The 24,886-nt window shown below is 43.8% G+C and overlaps 1 long non-coding RNA gene across 1 annotated transcript in view; it reads left to right on the forward strand.

Annotated features, from left to right (window-relative positions):
* LOC307181135 overlaps positions 1-24,886 on the forward strand; it is a 102,042-nt gene that overhangs the window by 56,622 nt on the left and 20,534 nt on the right. Inside the window, exon 3 of the long non-coding RNA XR_013825943.1 lies at positions 7,448-7,529. This is a non-coding gene — a long non-coding RNA (uncharacterized lncRNA). The remainder of the gene's footprint in view (positions 1-7,447; positions 7,530-24,886) is intronic.

Raw genomic sequence — 24,886 nt, forward strand, 5'->3', positions numbered from 1 at the left:
TGCTTGGTTGGCCAAAAAGGGCGTATGCGTTTTTTCCTGAATATATTCAGGAAAAAACGCATACGCCCTTTTTGGCCAAGTGCATCATTGTGGACGTTCTGCCTCTTTTCCTATGCTTTCAATGCAATTCCACTCTACCTCCTGAAATCGGTTTCCTGCAATTCTGCCCCACTTTCAAGTCCTCTTGGCAGCCTTACTTCAGTATATTTTTGGACGATAGCTGTCATTTATAACTCTGCAGGTTTGTGAATTACAGTGCCCCTGAGCTCCTTTCTTCAACTCGCTTTCTTGTGAGCTGGCCGCAACACCGCAGGATGGCTTCAGGCCCTAATCTGTTTCCAGAATGGCACGATGAGCCTTTGGTTAATTCCTCTTCCTGGTGGGAAATGAGAGTTAAATTTGCCCGTCCAGACACCTCCAGCTAGTCTCTCATTGGTTCTCGCTATTCCTGTTCATCTTCCGCAGAAATTGCAAACTGGGCCAAACAGGAGGTTAAAGGCGCTGACTCTCCAAGTGGGGAGAGTGTTAGTAAAGCGTCTGGAATGTTGCACCTGAGTACCGGGGTACGAAAACTGAGACATATTTGAACACGTCTCCCGATCACACGGTTGATCATACTCTAGGTTCCACATGCATGTTTTAGCTGAAGGAAGAATACCTTAAACCTGGGTAGTTGAAACCCGTGGAATGGGTACCATGCAATATGACTTCAAAGGGTCTTCATTTGCTCACCGAACCTCTCCAATCCTATCACTGCTGCGTTTATGCCCCTGTACACATGCTTGATTCTCTTTCGGAGAGATAGCAATCCATAGGTTTTAAGATACTTAACAGTCAGGTACATTCTTAGGCGTTTAATATGCGGTGTTGAGTCCATTTCGTTGAGCAAGGAGTAGCTCTTGTCTATTCCATATTTGGCTTAAGGAACTTTTTCTGTGCTCATTTCAATCTCTGGTTTTATGCAGCACCCCAACTCATCTTTCCCCTTAAGCAAGCATAAGTTGGTTTTCTAAATTTGAGACCCTGTTCTGTTTTGGAATTCAGTTCCTGTGTAGCCAAGTTTACATTCCGTGTATTACTGATATCTTATGATGTTTCTTTTTCTGTGTGACTTATTTCAGTTAGAATCATCGTACCTGAATCCACCCATTATGCTGCTACTGCCCTGATGACATAGATTTCAATGCTGAGTGATACTGCATTGTACGTAAGTACCACAAGTTCTTTATCCATTTTTCACTTTCTGTGATATTGAACTTGTATGGTAAACGAGGTTCTTGTAAACAGAGGCGTCCCAGACTTTGGGGTGGCTGTGTCTTTTTGATTTTAATTTCCCTAAGCTATAGGACCATAAGTGGAAGTGCCCTAGGCTCTGTTGCTTTGTTTTTTAGATGTTTCAGGAAACACCATACACTTCTCCTGAGTGTCTGTTGGCAATTGACATCCCGCCCATCAGCATAACAAGGCTCCCAGTTCTCCATGGCCTGTCCTGCCTTTCTGGATTTTACACTTTTTCAGATGGCCCTTTTGACCGGGGGGAAGTGAGACTTCATTGTAGTGCAGATTTCCTTTGCAAGCTTGCTTGGTTGGCCAAAAAGGGCGTATGCGTTTTTTCCTGAATATATTCAGGAAAAAACGCATACGCCCTTTTTGGCCAAGTGCATCATTGTGGACGTTCTGCCTCTTTTCCTATGCTTTCAATGCAATTCCAGTCTACCTCCTGAAATCGGATTCCTGCAATTCTGCCCCGCTTTCAAGTCCTCTTGGCAGCCTTACTTCAGTATATTTTTGGACGATAGCTGTCATTTATAACTCTGCAGATTTGTGAATTACAGTGCCCCTGAGCTCCTTTCTTCAACTCGCTTTCTTGTGAGCTGGCTGCAACACCGCAGGATGGCTTCAGGCCCTAATCTGTTTCCGGCACGGCACGCTGAGCCTTTGGTTATTTCCTCTTCCTGGTGGGAAATGAGAGTTAAATTTGCCCGTCCAGACACCTCCAGCTAGTCTCTCATTGGTTCTCGCTATTCCTGTTCATCTTCCGCAGAAATTGCAAACTGGGCCAAACAGGAGGTTAAAGGCGCTGACTCTCCAAGTAGGGAGAGTGTTAGTAAAGCGTCTGGAATGTTGCACCCGAGTACCAGGGTACGAAAACTGAGACATATTTGAACACGTCTCCCGATCACATGGTTGATCATACTCTAGGTTCCACATGCAAGTTTTAGTTGAAGGAAGAATACCTTAAACCTGGGTAGTTGAAACCCGTGGAATGGGTACCATGCAATATGACTTCAAAGGGTCTTCATTTGCTCACCGAACCTCTCCAATCCTATCACTGCTGCGTTTATGCCCCTGTACACAAGCTTCATTCTCTTTCGGAGACATAGCAATCCATAGGTTTTAAGATACTTACTAGTCAGGTACATTCTTAGGCGTTTAATATGGGTTGTTGAGTCCATTTCGTTGAGCAAGGAGTAGCTCTTGTCTATTCCATATTTGGCTTAAGGAACTTTATCTGTGCTCATTTCGATCTCTGGTTTTATGCAGCACCCCAACTCACCTTTACCCTTAAGCAAGCATAAGTTGGTTTTCTAAATTTGAGACCCTGTTCTGTTCTGTAATTCAGTTCCTGTGTAGCCAAGTTTACATTCCGTGTGTTACTGATATCTTATGATGTTTCTTTTTCTGTGTGACTTATTTCAGTTAAAATCATCATACCTGAATCCACTCATTGTGCTGCTAAGGGCCTGATGACATAGATTTCATTGCTGAGTGATATTGCTTTGTAAGTAAATACCACAACTTCTTTATCCATTTTTCACTTTCTGCGATGTTGAACTTGTACGGTAAACGAGGTTCTTGTAAACAGAGCTGTTCCAAACTTTGGGGTGGCTGTGTCTTTTTGATTTTAATTTCCCTAAGCGATAGGACCATAAGTGGAAGTGCCCTAGTCTCTGTTGCTTTGTTTTTTAGATGTTTCAGGAAACACCATACACTTCTCCCCAGTGTCTGTTGTCAATTTACATCCCGCCCATCAGCATAACAAGGCTCCCAGTTCTCCATGGCCTGTCCTGCCTTTCTGGATTTTACACTTTTTTCAGATGGCCCTTTTGACCGGGGGGAAGTGAGACTTCATTGTAGTGCAGATTTCCTTTGCAAGCTTGCTTGGTTGGCCAAAAAGGGCGTATGCGTTTTTTCCTGAACATATTCAGGAAAAAACATATACGCCCTTTTTGGCCAAGTGCATCATTGTGGACGTTCTGCCTCTTTTCCTATGCTTTCAATGCAATTCCAGTCTACCTCCTGAAATCGGTTTCCTGCAATTCTGCCCCGCTTTCAAGTCCTCTTGGCAGCCTTACTTCAGTATATTTTTGGACGATAGCTGTCATTTATAACTCTGCAGGTTTGTGAATTACAGTGCCCCTGAGCTCCTTTCTTCAACTCGCTTTCTTGTGAGCTGGCCGCAACACCGCAGGATGGCTTCAGGCCCTAATCTGGTTCCGGCACGGCACGCTGAGCCTTTGGTTAATTCCTCTTCCTGGTGGGAAATGAGAGTTAAATTTGCCCGTCCAGACACCTCCAGCTAGTGTCTCATTGGTTCTCGCTATTCCTGTTCATCTTCCGCAGAAATTGCAAACTGGGCCAAACAGGAGGTTAAAGGCGCTGACTCTCCAAGTGGGGAGAGTGTTAGTAAAGCGTCTGGAATGTTGCACCCGAGTACCAGGGGAGGAAAACTGAGACATATTTGAACACGTCTCCCGTTCACACGGTTGATCATACTCTGGGTTCCACATGCATGTTTTAGCTGAAGGAAGAATACCTTAAACCTGGAGAGTTGAGACCTGTGGAATGGGTACCATGCAATATGACTTCAAAGGGTCTTCATTTGCTCACCGAACCTCTCCAATCCTATCACTGCTTCGTTTATGCCCCTGTACACATGCTTGATTCTCTTTTGGAGACATAGCAATCCATAGGTTTTAAGATACTTACTAGTCAGGTACATTCTTAGGCGTTTAATATGCGGTGTTGAGTCCATTTCGTTGAGCAAGGTGTAGCTGTTGTCTATTCCATATTTAGCTTAGGGAACTTTATCTGTGCTCATTTCAATCTCTGGTTTTATGCAGCACCCCAACTCACCTTTACCCTTAAGCAAGCATAAGTTGGTTTTCTAAATTTGAGACCCTGTTCTGTTCTGTAATTCAGTTCCTGTGTAGCCAAGTTTACATTCCGTGTATTACTGATATCTTATGATGTTTCTTTTTCAGTGTGACTTATTTCAGTTAGAATCATCATACCTGAATCCACTCATTGTGCTGCTAAGGGCCTGATGACATAGATTTCATTGCTGAGTGATATTGCTTTGTAAGTAAATACCACAACTTCTTTATCCATTTTTCACTTTCTGCGATGTTGAACTTGTACTGTAAACGAGGTTCTTGTAAACAGAGGCGTCCCAAACTTTGGGGTGGCTGTGTCTTTTTGATTTTAATTTCCGAAAGCTATAGGACCATAAGTGGAAGTGCCCTAGGCTCTGTTGCTTTGTTTTTTAGATGTTTCAGGAAACACCATACACTTCTCCCGAGTGTCTGTTGGCAATTTACATCCCGCCCATCAGCATAACAAGGCTCCCAGTTCTCCATGGCCTGTCCTGCCTTTCTGGATTTTACACTTTTTTCAGATGGCCCTGTTGAGCAAGGGGAAATGAGACTTCATTGTAGTGCAGATTTCCTTTGCAAGCTTGCTTGGTTGGCCAAAAAGGGCGTATGCGTTTTTTCCTGAATATATTCAGGAAAAAACGCATACGCCCTTTTTGGCCAAGTGCATCATTGTGGACGTTCTGCCTCTTTTCCTATGCTTTCAATGCAATTCCAGTCTACCTCTTGAAATCGGTTTCCTGCAATTCTGCCCCGCTTTCAAGTCCTCTTGGCAGCCTTACTTCAGTATATTTTTGGATGATAGCTGTCATTTATAACTCTGCAGGTTTGTGAATTACAGTGCCCCTGAGCTCCTTTCTTCAACTCGCTTTCTTTTGAGCTGGCCGCAACACCGCAGGATGGCTTCAGGCCCTAATCTGGTTCTGGCACGGCACGCTGAGCCTTTGGTTAATTCCTCTTCCTGGTGGGAAATGAGAGTTAAATTTGCCCGTCCAGACACCTCCAGCTAGTCTCTCATTGGTTTTCGCTATTCCTGTTCATCTTCCGCAGAAATTGCAAACTGGGCCAAACAGGAGGTTAAAGGGACTGACTCTCCAAGTCGGGAGACTGTTAGTAAAGCGTCTGGAATGTTGCACCCAAGTACCAGGGTACGAAAACTGAGACATATTTGAACACGTCTCCCGTTCACACGGTTGATCATACTCTGGGTTCCACATGCATGTTTTGGCTGAAGGAAGAATACCTTAAACCTGGAGAGTTGAGACCCGTGTAATGGGTACCATGCAATATGACTTCAAAGGGTCTTCATTTGCTCACCGAACCTCTCCAATCCTATCACTGCTGCGTTTATGCCCCTGTACACATGCTTCATTCTCTTTTGGAGACATAGCAATCCATAGGTTTTAAGATACCTACTAGTCAGGTACATTCTTAGGCGTTTAATATGGGGAGTTGAGTCCATTTCGTTGAGCAAGGAGTAGCTCTTGTCTATTCCATATTTGGCTTAAGGAACTTTATCTGTGCTCATTTCAATCTCTGGTTTTATGCAGCACCCCAACTCACCGTTACCCTTAAGCAAGCATAAGTTGGTTTTCTAAATTTGAGACCCTGTTCTGTTCTGTAATTCAGTTCCTGTGAAGCCAAGTTTACATTCCGTGTATTACTGATATCTTATGATGTTTCTTTTTCTGTGTGACTTATTTCAGTTAGAATCATCATACCTGAATCCACTCATTGTGCTGCTAAGGGCCTGATGACATACATTTCATTGCTGAGTGATATTGCTTTGTAAGTAAATACCACAACTTCTTTATCCATTTTTCACTTTCTGCGATGTTGAACTTGTACTGTAAACGAGGTTCTTGTAAACAGAGGCGTCCCAAACTTTGGGGTGGCTGTGTCTTTTTGATTTTAATTTCCCTAAGCTATAGGACCATAAGTGGAAGTGCCCTAGGCTCTATTGCTTTGTTTTTTAGATGTTTCAGGAAACACCATACACTTCTCCCGAGTGTCTGTTGGCAATTTACATCCCGCCCATCAGCATAACAAGGCTCCCAGTTCTCCATGGCCTGTCCTGCCTTTCTGGATTTTACAATTTTTTCAGATGGCCCTTTTGACCAGGGGGGGAAGTGAGACTTCATTGTAGTGCAGATTTCCTTTGCAAGTTTGCTTGGATGGCCAAAAAGGACGTATGCGTTTTTTTCCTGAATATATTCAGGAAAAAACGCATACGTCCTTTTTGGCCAAGTGCATCATTGTGGACGTTCTGCCTCTTTTCCTATGCTTTCAATGCAATTCCAGTCTACCTCCTAAAATCGGTCTCCTGCAATTCTGCCCCGCTTTCAAGTCCTCTTGGCAGCCTTACTTCAGTATATTTTTGGATGATAGCTGTCATTTATAACTCTGCAGGTTTGTGAATTACAGTGCCCCTGAGCTCCTTTCTTCAACTCACTTTCTTTTGAGCTGGCTGCAACTCCGCAGGATGTCTTCAGGCCCTAATCTGGTTCCGGCACGGCACGCTGAGCCTTTGGTTATTTCCTTTTCCTGGTGGGAAATGAGAGTTAAATTTGCCCGTCCAGACACCTCCAGCTAGTCTCTCATTGGTTCTCCCTATTCCTGTTCATCTTCCGCAGAAATTGCAAACTGGGCCAAACAGGAGGTTAAAGGGACTGACTCTCCAAGTCGGGAGAGTGTTAGTAAAGCGTCTGGAATGTTGCACCCGAGTACCAGGGTACGAAAACTGAGACATATTTGAACATGTCTCCCGATCACATGGTTTATCATACTCTAGGTTCCACATGCATGTTTTAGCTGAAGGAAGAATACCTTAAACCTGGGTAGTTGAAACCCGTGGAATGGGTACCATGCAATATGACTTCAAAGGGTCTTCATTTGCTCACTGAACCTCTCCAATCCTATCACTGCTGCGTTTATGCCCCTGTACACATGCTTGATTCTCTTTCGGAGACATAGCAATCCATAGGTTTTAAGATACCTACTAGTCAGGTACATTCTTAGGCGTTTAATATGCGGTGTTGAGTCCATTTCATTGAGCAAGGAGTAGCTCTTGTCTATTCCATATTTGGCTTAAGGAAATTTATCTGTGCTCATTTCCATCTCTGGTTTTATGCAGCACCCCAACTCACCTTTACCCTTAAGCAAGCATAAGTTGCTTTTCAAAATTTGAGACCCTGCTCTGTTTTGGAATTCAGTTCCTGTGTGGCCAAGTTTACATTCCGTGTATTACTGATATCTTATGATGTTTCTTTTTCTGTGTTACTTATTTCATTTAGAATCATCGTACCTGAATCCACTCATTATGCTGCTATGGGCCTGATGACATAGATTTCATTGCTGAGTGATACTGCATTGTACGTAAGTACCACAAGTTCTTTATCCATTTTTCACATTCTGTGATATTGAAGTTGTACGGTAAACGAGGTTCTTGTAAACAGAGGCTTCCCAAACTTTGGGGTGGCTGTGTCCTTTTGATTTTAATTTCCCTAAGCTATAGGATCATAAGTTGAAGTGCCCTAGGCTCTGTTGCTTTGTTTTTTAGATGTTTCAGGAAACACCATACACTTCTCCCCAGTGGCTGTTGGCAATTTACATCCCGCCCATCAGCATAACAAGGCTCCCAGTTCTCCATGGCCTGTCCTGCCTTTCTGGATTTTACACTTTTTTCAGATGGCCCTTTTGACCTGGGGGAAGTGAGACTTCATTGTAGTGCAGATTTCCTTTGCAAGCTTGCTTGGTTGGCCAAAAAGGGCGTATGCGTTTTTTCCTGAATATATTCAGGAAAAAACGCATACGCCCTATTTGGCCAAGTGCATCATTGTGGAGGTTCTGCCTCTTTTCCTATGCTTTCAATGCAATTCCAGTCTACCTCCTGAAATCGGTTTCCTGCAATTCTGCCCCGCTTTCAAGTCCTCTTGGCAGCCTTACTTCAGTCTATTTTTGGACGATAGCTGTCATTTATAACTCTGCAGGTTTGTGAATTACAGTGCCCCTGAGCTCCTTTCTTCAACTCGCTTTCTTGTGAGCTGGCCGCAACACCGCAGGATGGCTTCAGGCCCTAATCGGGTTCCGGCACGGCACACTGAGCCTTTGGTTATTTCCTCTTCCTGGTGGGAAATGAGAGTTAAATTTGCCCGTCCAGACACCTCCAGCTAGTCTCTTATTGGTTCTCCCTATTCCTGTTCATCTTCCTCAGAAATTGCAAACTGGGCCAAACAGGAGGTTAAAGGCTCTGACACTCCAAGTGCGGAGAGTGTTAGTAAAGAATCTGGAATGTTGCACCCGAGTACCAGGGTACGAAAACTGAGACATATTTGAACACGTCTCCCATTCACATGGTTGATCATACTCTGGGTTCCACATTCATGTTTTAGCTGAAGGAAGAATACCTTAAACCTGGAGAGTTGAGACCCGTGGAATGGGTACCATGCAATATGACTTCAAAGGGTCTTCATTTGCTCACCGAACCTCTCCAATCCTATCACTGCTGCGTTTATGCCCCTGTACACACGCTTGATTCTCTTTTGGAGACATAGCAATCCATAGGTTTTAAGATACTTACTAGTCAGGTACATTCTTAGGCATTTAATATGGGGTGTTGAGTCCATTTCGTTGAGCAAGGAGTAGCTCTTGTCTATTCCATATTTGGCTTAAGGAACTTTATCTGTGCTCATTTCAATCTCTGGTTTTATGCAGCACCCCAACTCACCTTTCCCCTTAAGCAAGCATAAGTTGCTTTTCTAAATTTGAGACCCTGTTCTGTTTTGGAATTCAGTTCCTGTGTAGCCAAGTTTACATTCCGTGTATTAGTGATATCTTATGATGTTTCTTTTTCTGTGTGACTTATTTCAGTTAGAATCATCGTACCTGAATCCACTCATTATGCTGCTACGGGCCTGATGACATAGATTTCATTGCTGAGTGATACTGCATTGTACGTAAGTACCACAAGTTCTTTATCCATTTTTCACTTTCTGTGATATTGAACTTGTACGGTAAACGAGGTTCTTGTAAACAGAGGCGTCCCAAACTTGGGGTGGCTGTGTCTTTTTTATTTTAATTTCCCTAAGCTATAGGACCATAAGTGGAAGTGCCCTAGGCTCTGTTGCTTTGTTTTTTAGATGTTTCAGGAAACACCATACACTTCTCCCGAGTGTCTGTTGGCAATGTACATCCCGCCCATCAGCATAACAAGGCTCCCAGTTCTCCATGGCCTGTCCTGCCTTTCTAGATTTTACACTTTTTTCAGATGGCCCTTTTGACCGGGGGGAAGTGAGACTTCATTGTAGTGCAGATTTCCTTTGCAAGCTTGCTTGGTTGGCCAAAAAGGGCGTATGCGTTTTTTCCTGAATATATTCAGGAAAAAACGCATACGCCCTTTTTGGCCAAGTGCATCATTGTGGACGTTCTGCCTCTTTTCCTATGCTTTCAATGCAATTCCAGTCTACCTCCTGAAATCGGTTTCCTGCAATTCTGCCCCGCTTTCAAGTCCTCTTGGCAGCCTTACTTCAGTATATTTTTGGACGATAGCTGTCATTTATAACTCTGCAGTTTTGTGAATTACAGTGCCCCTGAACTCCTTTCTTCAACTCGCTTTCTTTTGAGCTGGCCGCAACACCGCAGGATGGCTTCAGGCCCTAATCTGGTTCCGGCACGGCACGCTGAGCCTTTGGTTATTTCCTCTTCCTGGTGGGAAATGAGAGTTAAATTTGCCCGTCCAGACACCTCCAGCTAGTCTCTCATTGGTTCTCCCTATTCCTGTTCATCTTCCGCAGAAATTGCAAACTGGGCCAAACAGGAGGTTAAAGGCGCTGACTCTCCAAGTGGGGAGAGTGTTGGTAAAGCATCTGGAATGTTGCACCCGAGTACCAGGGGAGGAGAACTGAGACATATTTTAACACGTCTCCCGTTCACACAGTTGATCATACTCTGGGTTCCACATGCATGTTTTAGCTGAAGGAAGAATACCTTAAACCTGGAAAGTTGAGACCCGTGTAATGGGTACCATGCAATATGACTTCAAAGGGTCTTCATTTGCTCAGCGAACCTCTCCAATCCTATCACTGCTGCGTTTATGCCCCTGTACACATGCTTGATTCTCTTTCGGAGACATAGCAATCCATAAGTTTTAAGATACTTACTAGTCAGGTACATTCTTAGGCGTTTAATATGCGGTGTTGAGTCCATTTCGTTGAGCAAGGAGTAGCTCTTGTCTATTCCATATTTTGCTTAAGGAACTTTATCTGTGCTCATTTCAATCTCTGGTTTTATGCAGCACCCCAACTCACCTTTCCCCTTAAGCAAGCATAAGTTGGTTTTCTAAATTTGAGACCCTGTTCTGTTTTGGAATTCAGTTCCTGTGTAGCCACGTTTACATTCCATTTATTAGTGATATCTTATGATGTTTCTTTTTCTGTGTGACTTATTTCAGTTAGAATCATCGTACCTGAATCCACTCATTATGCTGCTACGGGCCTGATGACATAGATTTCATTGCTGAGTGATACTGCATTGTACGTAAGTACCACAAGTTCTTTATCCATTTTTCACTTTCTGTGTTATTGAACTTGTACTGTAAACGAGGTTCTTGTAAACAGAGGCGTCCCAAACTTTGGGGTGGCTGTGTCTTTTTGATTTTAATTTCCCTATGCTATAGGACCATAAGTGGAAGTGCCCTAGGCTCTGTTGCTTTGTTTTTTCGATGTTTCAGGAAACACCATACACTTCTCCCGAGTGTCTGTTGGCAATTTACATCCCGCCCATCAGCATAACAAGGCTCCCAGTTCTCCATGGCCTGTCCTGCCTTTCTGGATTTTACACTTTTTTCAGATGGCCCTTTTGACCGGGGGGAAGTGAGACTTCATTGTAGTGCAGATTTCCTTTGCAAGCTTGCTTGGTTGGCCAAAAAGGGCATATGCGTTTTTTCCTGAATATTCAGGAAAAAGCGCATACGCCCTTTTTGGCCAAGTGCATCATTGTGGACGTTCTGCCTCTTTTCCTATGATTTCAATGCAATTCCAGTCTACCTCCTGAAATCGGTTTCCTGCAATTCTGCCCCGCTTTCAAGTCCTCTTGGCAGCCTTACTTCAGTATATTTTTGGACGATAGCTGTCATTTATAACTCTGCAGGTTTGTGAATTACAGTGCCCCTGAGCTCCTTTCTTCAACTCGCTTTCTTGTGACCTGGCCGCAACACCGCAGGATGGCTTCAGGCCCTAATCTGGTTCCGGCACGGCACGCTGAGCCTTTGGTTATTTCCTCTTCCTGGTGGGAAATGAGAGTTAAATTTGCCCGTCCAGACACCTCCAGCTAGTCTCTCATTGGTTCTCGCTATTCCTGTTCATCTTCCGCAGAAATTGCAAACTGAGCCAAACAGGAGGTTAAAGGGACTGACTCTCCAAGTGGGGAGAGTGTTAGTAAAGCGTCTGGAATGTTGCACCCGAGTACCAGCGTACGAAAACGAGACATATTTGAACACGTCTCCCATTCACACGGTTGATCATACTCTGGGTTCCACATGCATGTTTTAGCTGAAGGAAGAATACCTTAAACCTGGAGAGTTGAGACCCGTGGAATGGGTACCATGCAATGTGACTTCAAAGGGTCTTCATTTGCTCACCGAACCTCTCCAATCCTATCACTGCTGCGTTTATGCCCCTGTTTACACGCTTGATTCTCTTTTGGAGACATAGCAATCCATAGGTTTTAAGATACTTACTAGTCAGGTACATTCTTAGGCGTTTAATATGGGGTGTTGAGTCCATTTCGTTGAGCAAGGAGTAGCTCTTGTCTATTCCATATTTGGCTTAAGGAACTTTATCTGTGCTCATTTCAATCTCTGGTTTTATGCAGCACCCCAACTCACCTTTCCCCTTAAGCAAGCATAAGTTGGTTTTCTAAATTTGAGACCCTGTTCTGTTTTGGAATTCAGTTCCTGTGTAGCCAAGTTTACATTCCGTGTATTAGTGATATCTTATGATGTTTCTTTTTCTGTGTGACTTATTTCAGTTAGAATCATCGTACCTGAATCCACTCATTATGCTGCTACGGGCCTGATGACATAGATTTCATTGCTGAGTGATACTGCATTGTACGTAAGTACCACGAGTTCTTTATCCATTTTTCACTTTCTGTGATATTGAACTTGTACGGTAAACGAGGTTCTTGTAAACAGAGGCGTCCCAAACTTGGGGTGGCTGTGTCTTTTTTATTTTAATTTCCCTAAGCTATAGGACCATAAGTGGAAGTGCCCTAGGCTCTGTTGCTTTGTTTTTTAGATGTTTCAGGAAACACCATACACTTCTCCCGAGTGTCTGTTGGCAATGTACATCCCGCCCATCAGCATAACAAGGCTCCCAGTTCTCCATGGCCTGTCCTGCCTTTCTAGATTTTACACTTTTTTCAGATGGCCCTTTTGACCGGGGGGAAGTGAGACTTCATTGTAGTGCAGATTTCCTTTGCAAGCTTGCTTGGTTGGCCAAAAAGGGCGTATGCGTTTTTTCCTGAATATATTCAGGAAAAAACGCATACGCCCTTTTTGGCCAAGTGCATCATTGTGGACGTTCTGCCTCTTTTCCTATGCTTTCAATGCAATTCCAGTCTACCTCCTGAAATCGGTTTCCTGCAATTCTGCCCCGCTTTCAAGTCCTCTTGGCAGCCTTACTTCAGTATATTTTTGGACGATAGCTGTCATTTATAACTCTGCAGTTTTGTGAATTACAGTGCCCCTGAACTCCTTTCTTCAACTAGCTTTCTTTTGAGCTGGCCGCAACACCGCAGGATGGCTTCAGGCCCTAATCTGGTTCCGGCACGGCACGCTGAGCCTTTGGTTATTTCCTCTCCCTGGTGGGAAATGAGAGTTAAATTTGCCCGTCCAGACACCTCCAGCTAGTCTCTCATTGGTTCTCCCTATTCCTGTTCATCTTCCTCAGAAATTGCAAACTGTGCCAAACAGGAGGTTAAAGGCTCTGACACTCCAAGTGCGGAGAGTGTTAGTAAAGCATCTGGAATGTTGCACCCGAGTACCAGGGTACGAAAACTGAGACATATTTGAACACGTCTCCCATTCACATGGTTGATCATACTCTGGGTTCCACATTCATGTTTTAGCTGAAGGAAGAATACCTTAAACCTGGAGAGTTGTGACCCGTGGAATGGGTACCATGCAATATGACTTCAAAGGGTCTTCATTTGCTCACCGAACCTCTCCAATCCTATCACTGCTGCGTTTATGCCCCTGTACACACGCTAGATTCTCTTTTGGAGACATAGCAATCCATAGGTTTTAAGACACTTACTAGTCAGGTACATTCTTAGGCGTTTAATATGGGGTGTTGAGTCCATTTCGTTGAGCAAGGAGTAGCTCTTGTCTATTCCATATTTGGCTTAAGGAACTTTATCTGTGCTCATTTCAATCTCTGGTTTTATGCAGCACCCCAACTCACCTTTCCCCTTAAGCAAGCATAAGTTGCTTTTCGAAATTTGAGACCCTGTTCTGTTCTGTAATTCAGTTCCTGTGTAGCCAAGTTTACATTCCGTGTATTACTGATATCTTATGATGTTTCTTTTTCTGTGTGACTTATTTCAGTTAGAATCATCATACCTGAATCCACTCATTGTGCTGCTAAGGGCCTGATGACATAGATTTCATTGCTGAGTGATACTGCATTGTACGTAAGTACCACAAGTTCTTTATCCATTTTTCACTTTCTGTGATATTGAACTTGTACGGTAAACGAGGTTCTTGTAAACAGAGGCGTCCCAAACTTTGGGGTGGCTGTGTCTTTTTGATTTTAATTTCCCTAAGCTATAGGACCATAAGTGGAAGTGCCCTAGGCTCTGTTGCTTTGTTTTTTAGATGTTTCAGGAAACACCATACACTTCTCCCGAGTGTCTGTTGGCAATTTACATCCCGCCCATCAGCATAACAAGGCTCCCAGTTCTCCATGGCCTGTCCTGCCTTTCTGGATTTTACACTTTTTTCAGATGGCCCTTTTGACCGGGGGGAAGTGAGACTTCATTGTAGTGCAGATTTCCTTTGCAAGTTTGCTTGGTTGGCCAAAAAGGGCGTAGGCGTTTTTTCCTGAATATATTCAGGAAAAAATGCATACGCCCTTTTTGGCCAAGTGCATCATTGTGGACGTTCTGCCTCTTTTCCTATGCTTTCAATGCAATTCCAGTCTACCTCCTGAAATCGGTTTCCTGCAATTCTGCCCCGCTTTCAAGTCCTCTTGGCAGCCTTACTTCAGTATATTTTTGGACGATAGCTGTCATTTATAACTCTGCAGGTTTGTGAATTACAGTGCCCCTGAGCTCCTTTCTTCAACTCGCTTTCTTTTGAGCTGGCCGCAACACCGCAGTATGGCTTCAGGCCCTAATCGGGTTCCGGCACGGCACGCTGAGCCTTTGGTTATTTCCTCTTCCTGGTGGGAAATGAGAGTTAAATTTGCCCGTCCAGACACCTCCAGCTAGTCTCTCATTGGTTCTCCCTATTTGTGTTCATCTTCTGCAGAAATTGCAAACTGTGCCAAACAGGAGGTTAAAGGCGCTGACTCTCCAAGTGGGGAGAGTGTTAGTAAAGCGTCTGGAATGTTGCACCCGAGTACCAGGGTACGAAAACTGAGACATATTTGAACACGTCTCCCATTCACACGGTTGATCATACTCTGGGTTCCACATGCATGTTTTAGCTGAAGGAAGAATACCTTAAAGCTGGAGAGTTGAGACCCGTGGAATGGGTACCATGCAATATGACTTCAAAGGGTCTTCATTTGCTCACCGAACCTCTCCAATCCTATCACTGCTGCGTTTATGCCCCTGTTTACACGCTTGATTCTCTTTTGGAGACATAGCAATCCATAGGTTTTAAGATACTTACTAGTCAGGTACATTCTTAGGCGTTTAATATGGGGTGTTGAGTCCATTTCGTTGAGCAAGGAGTAGCTCTTGTCTATTCCATATTTGGCTTAAGGAACTTTATCTGTGCTCATTTCAATCTCTGGTTTTATGCAGCACCCCAACTCACCTTTCCCCTTAAGCAAGCATAAGTTGGTTTTCTAAATTTGAGACCCTGTTCTGTTTTGGAATTCAGTTCCTGTGTAGCCAAGTTTACATTCCGTGTATTAGTGATATCTTATGATGTTTCTTTTTCTGTGTGACTTATTTCGGTTAGAATCATCGTACCTGAATCCACTCATTATGCTGCTATTGGCCTGATGACATAGATTTCATTGCTGAGTGATACTGCATTGTACATAAGTACCACAAGTTCTTTATCCATTTTTCACTTTCTGTGATATTGAACTTGTACGGTAAACGAGGTTCTTGTAAACAGAGGCGTCCCAAACTTTGGGGTGGCTGTGTCTTTTTGATTTTAATTTCCCTATGCTATAGGACCATAAGTGGACGTGCCGTAGGCTCTGTTGCTTTGTTTTTTAGATGTTTCAGGAAACACCATACACTTTTCCCGAGTGTGTGTTGGCAATTTTCATCCCGCCCATCAGCATAACAAGGCTCCCAGTTCTCCATGGCCTGTCCTGCCTTTCTGGATTTTACACTTTTTTCAGATGGCCCTTTTGACCGGGGGGAAGTGAGACTTCATTGTAGTGCAGATTTCCTTTGCAAGCTTGCTTGGTTGGCCAAAAAGGGCATATGCGTTTTTTCCTGAATATTCAGGAAAAAGCGCATACGCCCTTTTTGGCCAAGTGCATCATTGTGGACGTTCTGCCTCTTTTCCTATGCTTTCAATGCAATTCCAGTCTACCTCCTGAAATCGGTTTCCTGCAATTCTGCCCCGCTTTCAAGTCCTCTTGGCAGCCTTACTTCAGTATATTTTTGGACGATAGCTGTCATTTATAACTCTGCAGGTTTGTGAATTACAGTGCCCCTGAGCTCCTTTCTTCAACTCGCTTTCTTGTGACCTGGCCGCAACACCGCAGGATGGCTTCAGGCCCTAATCTGGTTCCGGCACGGCACGCTGAGCCTTTGGTTATTTCCTCTTCCTGGTGGGAAATGAGAGTTAAATTTGCCCGTCCAGACACCTCCAGCTAGTCTCTCATTGGTTCTCGCTATTCCTGTTCATCTTCCGCAGAAATTGCAAACTGGGCCAAACAGGAGGTTAAAGGGACTGACTCTCCAAGTGGGGAGAGTGTTAGTAAAGCGTCTGGAATGTTGCACCCGAGTACCAGGGTACGAAAACTGAGACATATTTGAACACGTCTCCCATTCACACGGTTGATCATACTCTGGGTTCCACATGCATGTTTTAGCTGAAGGAAGAATACCTTAAACCTGGAGAGTTGAGACCCGTGGAATGGGTACCATGCAATATGACTTCAAAGGGTCTTCATTTGCTCACCGAACCTCTCCAATCCTATCACTGCTGCGTTTATGCCCCTGTTTACATGCTTGATTCTCTTTTGGAGACATAGCAATCCATAGGTTTTAAGATACTTACTAGTCAGGTACATTCTTAGGCGTTTAATATGGGGTGTTGAGTCCATTTCGTTGAGCAAGGAGTAGCTCTTGTCTATTCCATATTTGGCTTAAGGAACTTTATCTGTGCTCATTTCAATCTCTGGTTTTATGCAGCACCCCAACTCACCTTTCCCCTTAAGCAAGCATAAGTTGCTTTTCTAAATTTGAGACCCTGTTCTGTTTTGGAATTCAGTTCCTGTGTAGCCAAGTTTACATTCCGTGTATTAGTGATATCTTATGATGTTTCTTTTTCTGTGTGACTTATTTCGGTTAGAATCATCGTACCTGAATCCACTCATTATGCTGCTATTGGCCTGATGACATAGATTTCATTGCTGAGTGATACTGCATTGTACGTAAGTACCACAAGTTCTTTATCCATTTTTCACTTTCTGTGATATTGAACTTGTACGGTAAACGAGGTTCTTGTAAACAGAGGCGTCCCAAACTTTGGGGTGGCTGTGTCTTTTTGATTTTAATTTCCCTATGCTATAGGACCATAAGTGGAAGTGCCCTAGGCTCTGTTGCTTTGTTTTTTAGATGTTTCAGGAAACACCATACACTTCTCCTGAGTGTCTGTTGGCAATTTACATCCCGCCCATCAGCATAACAAGGCTCCCAGTTCTCCATGGCCTGTCCTGCCTTTCTGGATTTTACACTTTTTTCAGATGGCCCTTTTGACCGGGGGGAAGTGAGACTTCATTGTAGTGCAGATTTCCTTTGCAAGCTTGCTTGGTTGGCCAAAAAGGGCATATGCGTTTTTTCCTGAATATTCAGGAAAAAGCGCATACGCCCTTTTTGACCAAGTGCATCATTGTGGACGTTCTGCCTCTTTTCCTATGCTTTCAATGCAATTCCAGTCTACCTCCTGAAATCGGTTTCCTGCAATTCTGCCCCGCTTTCAAGTCCTCTTGGCAGCCTTACTTCAGTATATTTTTGGACGATAGCTGTCATTTATAACTCTGCAGGTTTGTGAATTACAGTGCCCCTGAGCTCCTTTCTTCAACTCGCTTTCTTGTGACCTGGCCGCAACACCGCAGGATGGCTTCAGGCCCTAATCTGGTTCCGGCACGGCACGCTGAGCCTTTGGTTATTTCCTCTTCCTGGTGGGAAATGAGAGTTAAATTTGCCCGTCCAGACACCTCCAGCTAGTCTCTCATTGGTTCTCGCTATTCCTGTTCATCTTCCGCAGAAATTGCAAACTGGGCCAAACAGGAGGTTAAAGGGACTGACTCTCCAAGTGGGGAGAGTGTTAGTAAAGCGTCTGGAATGTTGCACCCGAGTACCAGGGTACGAAAACTGAGACATATTTGAACACGTCTCCCATTCACACGGTTGATCATACTCTGGGTTCCACATGCATGTTTTAGCTGAAGGAAGAATACCTTAAACCTGGAGAGTTGAGACCCGTGGAATGGGTACCATGCAATATGACTTCAAAGGGTCTTCATTTGCTCACCGAACCTCTCCAATCCTATCACTGCTGCGTTTATGCCCCTGTACACACGCTTGATTCTCTTTCGGAGACATAGGAATCCATAGGTTTTAAGATACTTACTAGTCAGGTACATTCTTAGGCATTTAATATGGGGTGTTGAGTCCATTTCGTTGAGCAAGGAGTAGCTCTTGTCTATTCCATATTTGGCTTAAGGAACTTTATCTGTGCTCATTTCAATCTCTGGTTTTATGCAGCACCCCAACTCACCTTTCCCCTTAAGCAAGCATAAGTTGCCTTTCTAAATTTGAGACCCTGTTCTGTTTTGGAATTCAGTTCCTGTGTAGCCAAGTTTACATTCCGTGTATTAGTGATATCTTATGATGTTTCTTTTTCTGTGTGACTTATTTCAGTTAGAATCATCGTACCTGAATCCACTCATTATGCTGCTACGGGCCTGATGACATAGATTTCATTGCTGAGTGATACTGCATTGTACGTAAGTACCACAAGTTCTTTATCCATTTTTCACTTTCTGTGATATTGAACTTGTACGGTAAACGAGGTTCTTGTAAACAGAGGCGTCCCAAACTTTGGGGTGGCTGTGTCTTTTTGATTTTAATTTCCCTAAGCTATAGGACCATAAGTGGAAGTGCCGAAGGCTCTGTTGCTTTGTTTTTTCGATGTTTCAGGAAACACCATACACTTCTCCCGAGTGTCTGTTGGCAATTTACATCCCGCCCATCAGCATAACAAGGTTCCCAGTTCTCCATGGCCTGTCCTGCCTTTCTGGATTTTACACTTTTTTCAGATGGCCCTTTTGACCGGGGGGAAGTGAGACTTCATTGTAGTGCAGATTTCCTTTGCAAGCTTGCTTGGTTGGCCAAAAAGGGCGTATGCGTTTTTTCCTCAGTATATTCAGGAAAAAACGCATACGCACTTTTTGGCCAAGTGCATCATTGTGGACGTTCTGCCTCTTTTCCTATGCTTTCAATGCAATTCCAGTCTACCTCCTGAAATCGGTTTCCTGCAATTCTGCCCCGCTTTCAAGTCCTCTTGGCAGCCTTACTTCAGTATATTTTTGGACGATAGCTGACATTTATAACTCTGCAGGTTTGTGAATTACAGTGCCCCTGAGCTCCTTTCTTCAACTCGCTTTCTTGTGACCTGGCCGCAACACCGGAGGATAGCTTCAGGCCCTAATCTGGTTCCGGCACGGCACGCTGAACCTTTGGTTAATTCCTCTTACTGGTTGGAAATGAGAGTTAAATTTGCCCGTCCAGACACCTCCAGCTAGTCTCTCATTCGTTCTCCCTATTCCTGTTCATCTTCCGCAGAAATTGCAAACTGGGCCAAACAGAACGTTAAAGGGACTGACTCTCCAAGTCAGGAGAGTGTTAGTAAAGCGTCTGGAATGTTGCACCCAAGTACCAGGGTACGAAAACTGAGACATATTTGAACACGTCTCCCGATCACATGGTTGATCATACTCTAGGTTCCACATGCATGTTTTAGCTGAAGGAAGAATACCTTAAACCTGGAGAGTTGAAACCCGTGGAATGGGTACCATGCAATATGACTTCAAAGGGTCTTCATTTGCTCACCGAACCTCTCCAATCCTATCACTGCTGCCTTTATGCCCCTGTACACATGCTTGATTCTCTTTCGGAGACATAGCAATCCATAGGTTTTAAGATACTTACTAGTCAGGTACATTCTTAGGCTTTTAATATGCGGTGTTGAGTACATTTCGTTGAGCAAAGAGTAGCTCTTGTCTATTCCATATTTGGCTTAAGGAACTTTATCTGTGCTCATTTCCATCTCTGGTTTTATGCAGCACCCCAACTCACCTTTACCCTTAAGCAAGCATAAGTTGGTTTTCTAAATTTGAGACCCTGTTCTGTTCTGTAATTCAGTTCCTGTGTAGCCAAGTTTACATTCCATGTATTACTGATATCTTATGATGTTTCTTTTTCTGTGTGACTTATTTCAGTTAGAATCATCATACCTGAATCCACTCATTGTGCTGCTAAGGGCCTGATGACATAGATTTCATTGCTGAGTGATATTGCTTTGTAAGTAAATACCACAACTTCTTTATCCATTTTTCACTTTCTGCGATGTTGAACTTGTACTGTAAAAGAGGTTCTTGTAAACAGAGTCGTCCCAAATTTTGGGGTGGCTGTGTCTTTTTGATTTTTATTTCCCTAAGCTATAGGACCATAAGTGGAAGTGCCCTAGGCTCTGTTGCTTTGTTTTTTAGATGTTTCAGGAAACACCATACACTTCTCCCGAGTGTCTGTTGGCAATTGACATCCCGCCCATCAGCATAACAAGGCTCCCAGTTCTCCATGGCCTGTCCTGCCTTTCTGGATTTTACACTTTTTTCAGATGGCCCTTTTGACCGGGGGGAAGTGAGACTTCATTGTAGTGCAGATTTCCTTTGCAAGCTTGCTTGGTTGGCCAAAAAGGGCGTATGTGTTTTTTCCTGAATATATTCAGGAAAAAACGCATACGCCCTTTTTGGCCAAGTGCATCATTGTGGTCGTTCTGCCTCTTTTCCTATGCTTTCAATGCAATTCCAGTCTACCTCCTGAAATCGGTTTCCTGCAATTCTGCCCCGCTTTCAAGTCCTCTTGGCAGCCTTACTTCAGTATATTTTTGGACGATTGCTGTCATTTATAACTCTGCAGGTTTGTGAATTACAGTGCCCTTAAGCTCCTTTCTTCAACTCGCTTTCTTGTGACCTGGCCGCAACACCGCAGGATGGCTTCAGGCCCTAATCTGGTTCCGGCACGGCACGCTGAGCCTTTGGTTATTTCCTCTTCCTGGTGGGAAATGAGAGTTAAATTTGCCCGTCCAGACACCTCCAGCTAGTCTCTCATTGGTTCTCCCTATTCCTGTTCATCTTCCGCAGAAATTGCAAACTTGGCTAAACTGGAGGTTAAAGGGACTGACTCTCCATGTCGGGAGAGTGTTAGTAAAGCGTCTGGAATGTTGCACCCGAGTACCAGGGTACGAAAACTGAGACATATTTGAACACGTCTCCTGATCACATGGTTGATCATACTCTAGGTTCCACATGCATGTTTTAGCTGAAGGAAGAATACCTTAAACCTGGGTAGTTGAAACCCGTGGAATGGGTACCATGCAATATGACTTCAAAGGGTCTTCATTTGCTCACCGAACCTCTCCAATCCTATCACTGCTGCGTTTATGCCCCTGTACACATGCTTGATTCTCTTTCGGAGACATAGCAATCCATAGGTTTTAAGGTACTTACTAGTCAGGTACATTCCTGGGCGTTTAATATGGGGTGTTGAGTCCATTTCGTTGAGCAAGGAGTAGCTCTTGTCTATTCCATATTTGGCTTAAGGAATTTTATCTGTGCTCATTTCAATCTCTGGTTTTATGCAGCACCCCAACTCACCTTTACCCTTAAGCAAGCATAAGTTGGTTTTCTAAATTTGAGACCCTTTTCTGTTCTGGAATGCAGTTCCTGTGTAGCCAAGTTTACATTCCGTGTATTAGTGATATCTTATGATGTTTCTTTTTCTGTGTGACTTATTTCAGTTAGAATCATCTTACCTTAATCGACTCATTATGCTGCTATGGGCCTGATGACATAGATATCATTGCTGAGTGATACTGCATTGTACGTAAGTACCACAAGTTCTTTATCCATTTTTCACTTTCTGTGATATTGAACTTGTACGGTAAACGAGGTTCTTGTAAACAGAGGCGTCCCAAACTTTGGGGTCGCTGTGTCTTTTTGATTTTAATTTCCCTAAGCTATAGGACCATAAGTGGACGTGCCCTAGACTCTGTTGCTTTGTTTTTTAGATGTTTCAGGAAACACCATACACTTCTCCCGAGTGTCTGTTGGCAATTTACATCCCGCCCATCAGCATAACAAGGCTCCCAGTTCTCCATGGCCTGTCCTGCCTTTCTGGATTTTACACTTTTTTCAGATGGCCCTTTTGACCGGGGGGAAGTGAGAGTTCATTGTAGTGCAGATTTCCTTTGCAAGCTTGCTTGGTTGGCCAAAAAGGGCGTATGCGTTTTTTCCTGAATATATTCAGGAAAAAACGCATATGCCCATTTTGGCCAAGTGCATCATTGTGGACGTTCTGCCTCTTTTCCTATGCTTTCAATGCAATTCCAGTCTACCTCCTGAAATTGGTTTCCTGCAATTCTGCCCCGCTTTCAAGTCCTCTTGGCAGCCTTACTTCAGTATATTTTTGGACTATAGCTGTCATTTATAACTCTGCAGGTTTGTGAATTACAGTGCCCCTGAGCTCCTTTCTTCAACTCGCTTTATTGTGACCTGGCTGCAACACTGCAGGATGGCTTCAGGCCCAAATCTGGTTCCGGCACGGCACGCTGAGCCTTTGGTTATTTCGTCTTCCTGGTGGGAAATGAGAGTTAAATTTGCCCGTCCAGACACCTCCAGCTAGTCTCTCATTGGTTCTCCCTATTCCTGTTCATCTTCCGCAGAAATTGCAAACTGGGCCAAACAGGAGGTTAAAGGCGCTGAATCTCCAAGTGGGGACAGTGTTAGTAAAGCATCTGGAATATTGCACCCGAGTACCAGGGGAGGAAAACTGAGACATATTTGAACACGTCTCCAGTTCACACGGTTGATCATACTCTGGGTTCCACATGCATGTTTTAGCTGAAAGAAGAATACCTTAAACCTGGAGAGTTGAGACCCGTGTAATGGGTACCATGCAATATGACTTCAAAGGGTCTTCATTTGCTCACCAAACCTCTCCAATCCTATCACTGCTGCGTTTATGCCCCTGTACACACGCTTGATTCTCTTTTGGAGACATAGCAATCCATAGGTTTTAAGATACTTACTAGTCAGGTACATTCTTAGGCGTTTAATATGGGGTGTTGAGTCCATTTCGTTGAGCAAGGAGTAGCTCTTGTCTATTCCATATTTGGCTTAAGGAACTTTATCTGTGCTCATTTCAATCTCTGGTTTTATGCAGCACCCCAACTCACCTTTCCCCTTAAGCAAGCATAAGTTGGTTTTCTAAATTTGAGACACTGTTCTGTTTTGGAATTCAGTTCCTGTGTAGCCAAGTTTACATTCCGTGTATTAGTGATATCTTATGATGTTTCTTTTTCTGTGTGACTTATTTCAGTTAGAATCATCGTACCTGAATCGACTTATTATGCTGCTATGGGCCTGTTGACATAGATTTCATTGATGAGTGATACTGCATTGTACGTAAGTACCACAACTTCTTTATCCATTTTTCACTTTCTATGGTATTGAAATTGTACCGTAAATGAGGTTCTTGTAAACAGAGGCATCCCAAACTTTCGGTGGCTGTGTCTTTTTGATTTTAATTTCCCTAAGCTATAGGACCATAAGTGGAAGTGCCCTAGGCTCTGTTGCTTTGTTTTTTAGATGTTTCAGGAAACACCATACACTTCTCCTGAGTGTCTGTTGGCAATTTACATCCCGCCCATCAGCATAACAAGGCTCCCAGTTCTCCATGGCCTGTCCTGCCTTTCTGGATTTTACACTTTTTTCAGATGGCCCTTTTGACCGGGGGGAAGTGAGACTTCATTGTAGCACAGATTTCCTTTGCAAGGTTGCTTGGTTGGCCAAAAAGGGCGTATGCGTTTTTTCCTGAATATATTCAGGAAAAAACGCATACGCCCTTTTTGGCCAAGTGCATCATTGTGGACGTTCTGCCTCTTTTCCTATGCTTTCAATGCAATTCCAGTCTACCTCCTGAAATCGGTTTCCTGCAATTCTGCCCCGCTTTCAAGTCCTCTTGGCAGCCTTACTTCAGTATATTTTTGGACGATAGCTGTCATTTATAACTCTGCAGGTTTGTGAATTACAGTGCCCCTTTGCTCCTTCTTCAACTCGCTTTCTTGTGAGCTGGCCGCAACACCGCAGGATGGCTACAGGCCCTAATCTGGTTCCGGCACGGCACGCTGAGCCTTTGGTTAATTCCTCTTCCTGCTGGGAAATGCGAGTTAAATTTGCTCATCCAGACACCTCCAGCTAGTCTCTCATTGGTTCTCGCTATTCCTGTTCATCTTCCGCGGAAATTGCAAACTGGGCCAAACAGGAGGTTAAAGGGACTGACTCTCCATGTGGGGAGAGTGTTAGTAAAGCGTCTGGAATGTTGCACCCGAATACCAGGGTACAAAAACTGAGACATATTTTAACACGTCTCCCGATCACATGGTTGATCATACTCTAGGTTCCACATGCATGTTTTAGCTGAAGGTAGAGTACCTTAAACCTGGGTAGTTGAGACCCGTGGAATGGGTACCATGCAATATGACTTCAAAGGGTCTTCATTTGCTCACCGAACCTCTCCAATCCTATCACTGCTGCGTGTTTGCCCCTGTACACGCGCTTGATTCTCTTTCGGAGACATAGCAATCCATAGGTTTTAAGATACTTACTAGTCAGGTACATTCTTAGGCGTTTAATATGGGGTGTTGAGTCCATTTCGTTGAGCAAGGAGTAGCTCTTGTCTATTCCATATTTGGCTTAAGGAACTTTATGTGTGCTCATTTCAATCTCTGGTTTTATGCAGCACCCCAACTCACCTTTACCCTTAAGCAAGCATAAGTTGGTTTTCTAAATTTGAGACCCTGTTCTGTTCTGGAATTCAGTTCCTGTGTAGCCAAGTTTACATTCCGTGTATTACTGATATCTTATGATGTTTCTTTTTCTGTGTGACTTATTTCAGTTAGAATCATCATACCTGAATCCACTCATTGTGCTGCTAAGGGCCTGATGACATAGATTTCATTGCTGAGTGAT

Source organism: Stenella coeruleoalba, assembly GCF_951394435.1.
Source record: "Stenella coeruleoalba genome assembly, contig: scaffold_408, whole genome shotgun sequence".
Classification (NCBI taxonomy): domain Eukaryota; kingdom Metazoa; phylum Chordata; class Mammalia; order Artiodactyla; family Delphinidae; genus Stenella; species Stenella coeruleoalba.